Source organism: Tupaia chinensis, unplaced genomic scaffold, assembly GCF_000334495.1.
Source record: "Tupaia chinensis unplaced genomic scaffold, TupChi_1.0 Scaffold149131_1, whole genome shotgun sequence".
NCBI lineage: Eukaryota > Metazoa > Chordata > Mammalia > Scandentia > Tupaiidae > Tupaia > Tupaia belangeri.
Genome location: NW_006208977.1, coordinates 510589 through 517379, shown reverse-complemented (window position 1 = coordinate 517379; position 6791 = coordinate 510589). Strand labels below are relative to the sequence as shown.

General features: G+C 44.0%; 1 protein-coding gene across 1 annotated transcript in view; it reads right to left on the bottom strand.

Annotated features, from left to right (window-relative positions):
- TEKT3 (tektin 3) overlaps positions 1–729 on the bottom strand; it is a 52718-nt gene extending 51989 nt beyond the window's left edge. Inside the window, exon 1 of the mRNA XM_006170894.2 lies at positions 614–729. The gene's annotated coding sequence lies outside the window, so the exon portion shown is untranslated. The remainder of the gene's footprint in view (positions 1–613) is intronic.
- Between the last annotated feature and the right edge of the window lie 6062 nt (positions 730–6791).

Genomic DNA, 6791 nt, shown 5'->3' with positions numbered 1-6791 from the left:
TGAAAGTAAAACTATTTGCTTAACTTTATTCTCAATGATCAAACAAAAATTTTACCCACTTCTAAAATGTTTATTTATCTACACAGCCACAAGTACCCAGGAGAAAAAATAAAGGGGCTTGGTCTAAAATATCCAAATACAGTGAGAGCTTCGCAGCAGAAACACAAATGGCCTTGGGCAGTGAGGGGACACCTGCCTTGATAGAAATTTCTGGAACTATGTCTTTGGCCAGGTGATCTGTCTCGTCTGGAAGACCTGGCTAAGAAAATAGGAGGAACAAAGAATAGTGTTTGGGTCAGAAATCACCACAGCAGAACACACAGCAGTGCTAACAGGTGTTAAATTGTGGAGGCAGCAGTGTCCAGGGTTCAGACGCCCCCTTTTTGGTTCCGCATTTAAAGTAATAGCTCCGTCTTTGGAAAGGGAAAAGAAGGCATGGAGGACTGCATACGGGGTGCCTCGGTTTGTAACAATTCTACTAGGGGAGAAGGGGGCGGTAAAGAAGTGAAGATGGGGGGGGCACAACGGGGGTAGGAATTCTAGGGTTTACCCGCCTTCTCCCGCACTGGAGAAGGGGAACCTTGGAGGGATCATTCCAAGGCCAGGCACTCACCTGTCTGCAGGTGCAGGACACGGGCGAGGGGTGGGCGGTAAGACGGAAGGGTCGCAACCCCACCACCTACCGCCCACTAAGCACGGACCCGACAGGTCCTGCTCAGACCCCGCCTTTCTGATCTGTGACGTCAGCGTCCGCGGACCACTCAACGACCTCTCTGGTCGGTTCTCCGGGAGGCGATTGGTCGGTCAGAGGAGAAGCGAGAGACTGTGCTGCAAGGCGGGGAGGCAAACTCTGTGGACGACGGTTGCCATGGACGCTCTGGCACTTAGTAACCACCCCAACTGGGAGGCCGGCTGGGTCCAGGAGGTAAGAGGAGTCAAGAGCAAGCTAAGAGACAGGCCGTGATGATTCCCCCGCCTCTCCTGGTGCTACCTGATTTGAAACTCTACCAGCTGCAAAGAAACTTGGCGGCCCACTTCAAGGTGCATCAGGATTGGCTGGGACATTAACACCTGTCCTGGGCTGTTGAGGAGCCCCTACCTTTGTGCCTGTCCTCGCTCCAGCAGATCTTCTTCCATGCCTGAATTATCTAATCATATCACGCTCCTCCCTCCTTTCTCACTCTAAGAAAAAGTCTTGGGGCTTTTTCCTCTCCGTGTCTCTTTACCAAGTATTTCTGTAAATAGTGAACCTTACGGTTTTACCCCAAACACAGGGCCACATGTTTTACATTCGTCGTTGTTCATGCATGTTATCTCCTTCCAATCCTGTAGTAGGAGTTTGTTTTTTACGGAAGAGCACATGGAAACTTGGAGAAGTTAACTGACTTAGGTCATCCAGTGGCAGTGTTAGCAGAAAAACTAAGATTGTCAACTTTGAGACACTCTTTGCTGCAGCTACGGTGTGTGAGAGGCAGGAGCATTCACTGACTTTAGTAACAAGTTTAAAGAACATAGAGCCTTCACCTGATCATTCTTAGTTTTTCTGGAACTTCTCTAGGACGCTCTGCCAAAGGGTGAGGCTGGAGTTGTCTGGAGAAGGCAAGCTGGTCAGCGCCTAAAAGATCTTCCTGAAGCCATTACAGGTTGGGGGCCAGTCTTCAGCTTTGCTGATTCAGAAACCTGGTTCTGTCCATGTCCTGGATCTGTGAGAGGCTAATGCAGGCCAGCTGAACTCACAGGAACATCAAGTAAAAAACTAGTTTAATACCACAAGGGTTTATGTTAAGCAATATGGCACCTCCAACAATGGAGATAAGCCCAGAATATTCTTCCCTGGAAAGAAAGCTACATACAACTGATGGGCAGAAGCTGCTCGTTAGCCTGTCCACAGGAGTAGAGAGCTGCACCTAGGCTCCTGTTCCCCAGGGCACTGCTATCCTGTCCTGCTTCTCTTTGCTCCTCACCAGCAACTCTTTCAACTGCTGGCCTGGAAATATTTCTTTTTTTACTATGTTTTCCCTTGCACAGTGTAACCCATTTTGTATTAATTCTCAGAATTCAGGATGAGCCTTGTTGATGCCCATAGGCTCTGGACAGCATGGTAGGTTCTCCCACGTTGGTTCTTAGGGCCAAAAGGCTGCCATCCACTCGAATTGCAAATTTCTTGACAATGATGATGTCTCTGTGATTTGCATGCATCGAAATGCCCAATATCATTGCTAACTGAATATCAAATTCATTCAATATTGATTTAAAAATAAACAGATAAAATTTTAGCAGGATGTGGCCTTTTGAATGATGACTCAGTGAGTTCTAAAAGCCTCTTAATTAAACTTCCAGGTTAAACGGGGTCCGTTCTTGTCTTTTCAGAAAGAATTGATTTTTTTAAAAAAATTAGGTACTCTTCTATATTGTTCTATAATTATCAAGTCTACACCAGACTCAAGAGATTAATTCTCACCCTTCAGCTTTATTTTACAGCGGAACTCTACAATGCTTACTTATCTCTCTTTCTAAAGAGAAGAAAGCAAAACAACTTGCATTCAGCTTCAACCTTGCTTTTCTCGGCAGCTCAATAACGTCAGGAATGTGTCTGTTTCTGCTCATCTCTGTATCCCCAGTGCATGGCTTCCTACTTGCTAACAGAGCAGATGCTTGATCAATATTTATTGAATGAAACATGAGTGTGTGATGTTTTGTGGGTTAGGAGACGACCAAAAGTATGAAAGTGAAGAAGCAATAAGTCAGATTTTGCCCATTTTGTAACTTTGCTTCAGGAACACACTATTTGAGGGCGTCTTTATCATTTTCTTATTGGCTACCTATTCACTCCCTCTGCCCTACAGTCCCCAAAGCGACTCTTCGGTCTGTCTGGGCCTTCTTATCACTCAATCCATCATCCTTTATTCAGATATTGTCAGCCCCTTCTCCACTATACTTCCTCTTCAGGAACCTCGTGTGCCTCTATCTGTCTTTACCCTTAGACTCCCACCTTCCGTTTCCATCCTCCTGCTGACTCGTGGCCACAGCCTGCTTCCTCCATTCATCTTCCCAAACTAACATTGTGCACGTGCCACTCACTGCAGCTCACTGCCCTCTACTTGCAGTCTAAGTCATGAAACTCCCCTTCAGAAATCTACCCTTCACAGATGCCCCTAATACACAAAGGACCATCCTTCCTAAAACTATCATCTCACCTCTAGACTCCCACGACTCATGGTGAGTGGAAAACTTAGCCTCTGACTATCTAAAGACCAAATCATCACCCATGTCCTTGTCATCCCCTCCATTCTTTAGTGTCCCCACATCTCTTCTCTTATGCAGGCCCTCATCCTCAGAAAAAGGAGATTTCACTCACTAATGCTCAATCAGAACACATTACTTCCTACTACCCAGAATTCTAAAATATTTCCTTTACTCTCCAGCCACATCTGATTCTCATTCTCCCTGGACACCTTCCCTTCCTCCATCAAACATATGCCAACCATTACTGTTATTGAATTAAATCAATGAGCTTTCCGACTTCTGTAAGTTATTGACCTACAACACTCTCTCTCTCTCTCTCTCTCTCTCTCTCTCTCTCTCTTTAGGTTTTTGTCATAGGGTGCATGCATGAGACAGAGAGAGAAAAAGTGAAAAATCACCCTCCAAGGGCGATGGCCGTGCTGCACCGCAATTCCTCCTCCTCCACTCTCCTTCTGGTATTTTGGACACACGTGCACACACACCTGACGTGATTTTTCAAGCCACCACATCTAGGACTTGAAATGCAGTCAGCCATGGAGGAGTCCAACACCTTAACTTCCATGCCACCTGCTAGCCCCCACTTTGTTTCTTTATCAAATCTCTAAATAGATATGTCCATGGTCTCTATGTGGGTTTTGGCCTGATGTCATGACTGCCCCTGTGCCCAAAGAGTCAAGTTCTATCTCTAAGTTGTTAATGCCTACGTCCTCGTCTCTGACCCAGTCTAGTGTATCACACTACATGCAGGCCTACCTGTGGCCACCACTGATCAATATGGCATTTTCAGATTATAAAATATTTAAGATGGACAAACATTTCACCCATCCTAACTATGTCCCATAATGTTTAGGACAATCTCCTTATGTGAAGCAGGGACCCAATGGTCAAAGCAAAACATTGATGCCCCATTGCCCCTCTGCTTCCCCATTTCCAGCTGAGATAAAAATCATGGGCCATAAATATTGAATACACTCATTAATTTGTTCAACCATATGTATCAAGGACTAGGGAGAAGAGGACAAATAACACATGCCCCTGCCCTAAAGCAGCTAGTAATCTAGGAGAGATAAACAAATGGGTAAGCCTATCTTTCTGGATGCTGTGGGGCACAGTGTTGAGGGTACAGTGAGGGCACCATGGAGTCAACTTTTCTTTGCACTAGGGAAATTGAAAATGAAGTGGGAAAGACCATTTCAGGTAGCAGAAGAAGCAAAGACACAGAGACAGGAAGTGGTTGAGGAGACTGACTGGCCTCTTCCCTGCCCTGGAATCAAGCCCTACCCACAGTGTTTCTCTGTGTGACATTGTTTATGCCCTTCTTCACTCCCAACATGCTCTCCCCCACCCCCTCCACTCTTTGTCCAAACCTGAACTTCCTCCTCTTTCCAGAAGCTCTGATTGACTATTCCTCAACCCTTCTTTCTTTGATCTGATCATCAGTTATATTGTATACCCCCAAGTTTGGCTTTAAGTTTCCTTTTGCTTTAATTGATAACTAAAAGTATATATTTATGGTATACAACAGGATGCTTCAAAATATGAATATATTCCATGATAAATTAAGCTAATTAACATATATAGTACCTCACATACTTATCGTTTTTTGTAGTAAGAACACTTAAAATCTACTCTGTTAGCAATTCTCAAGTATATAATACATCTCACTAACTATCGCCATCATGATGTATAATAGATCTCTTGAACTTATTCCTTTTAAAATTTTGTGTCCTTTGACCAGCATCTCCCTGACCCCCTATCTCCAGCCTCTAGTAACCACCATTCTTCTCTTCGTTTCCATGTGTTTCACTTCTTTAGATTCCATAATATAAGTGAGATCATATGATATTTGTCTTTCTGTGTCTGACTTATTTCACTTAAAATAATACCCTTCAGGTTCATCCATCGTGTCACAAATGACAGGATTTTTAAGGCTGAATGGTACTCTATTTTACATATACACCACATTTTCTTTATTCATTCACCTGTTGATGAACACCTCAGATTTTTAGTATTTTGTCTATTGTAAATAGTGATGCAATAAACATGAAGATGCATACATCTCTTCGACAAACTGACTTAATGACCTTTAGATAGATACACAATAGTGGAGCATATGGTAGTTCTATTTCTAATGTTTTGAGAAGTATCTATACTGTTTTCCATAATGGTTGTACTATTGGGTCGTCAGAAAAGTCATGGTGTGTTTTTCTATGCAAAAATGTATCATGACTTTTCCAACAATCCAATAATTTACATTATTCACATTCCCATCAACAGTGTACAGTGTTCCCTTTTTGCCACTTCCTTGCCAATAGTTATCTTTGTCTTGCTGACAATAGCCATTCTGACAGGTGTGAGATGATAGGCCTTAAGTTCCTTAGGGGCCATCTTGGTTCTCCGACTCTCCAGCAAGTTCCGTGAGAGTTGGGAGAGTGTCTCAGTGAATGCTTGACTGGGAAGAATACAGTGTTGCACCTTCCCATTTTCCATGGTTGCCCTCAGTAAAGACAACGCCAACTGTGTAACGGAAACTTTGGAGTCCTCACTAATGCCCTTTCTTCCCTCATTCGTACTTCTATCCCATCACCACTCTACCTCACCTGGTGCCTTCATCCTGGTTGAAGCCTATATACCTCAGGCCTGAATCATAGTACTGCCCAGCTGGAGTTTTAGTGTCAAATCTTACCTCACTACAGCAGTGAGGCTGACCTTCTTTAAAATGTAAATCAAATTATGTCACAGTTTCTCATTGAATTTGAAAAAAATCCAGTCTCTTAAATGATGCACCTTTCCTGTCCCCATGACCTCCTCCCATACCGCTCTCTTATTCACTCATTTTATGCTAGCCACACCAGCCTTTCTTCCAGCTCCTTGACCTCCAAGCTACTGCCTATCTTAGGGACTTTGCACACCCTGTTTCCTCTGCCTGCACGACTCTTCCCCTCTAAAGTCTTGACCTCTGAGAAGTCATACAGACTCAACTAGATCACCCTACTCTATTCCCCCAAACTTTCCTTCATGACATCTGTCACGGTTTCCAACTATTTATTTGTGTGATTATTTAATTAACATCTTAGATCCTGTCTAGAACATCAGTGTCAGAGAATAGGAACCAGGCCTGTTTTGTTCACCAGTGCGTGCTAAGCAATTTATCTGGTGCCTGGCACCAAGAAAGGAGTGATCCTGTGAGGAGGATCAATTGTCTGCCTCTGACAATTTCTGATTGGCAAAAATAAAGATAAAGCCAGAAAGCCACCTCTCCCATAACGAGTCCACAGTTCTACAGAGAAATCAGAAGCCAGACTGTGGATGGTGAGAGGAAGGCTCCTGGCATTGGCACAGCCCCCGCAGTGTTCATAAAACCCCAGTGTTCTGACAGGAGCTCCCTCTATGTTTATCTGTGTCCTTGCTACATGTCCAGTGCTTTGTCATGTGTTACGACAGAAACAATAGCAGGAGTCTCAACTTCAGTGGCAGAACAAGAAGATCCATAGAAAAGTTGCTGAAGAGAATGGGATCCAAATTCACTTGGGGATAAACCATAT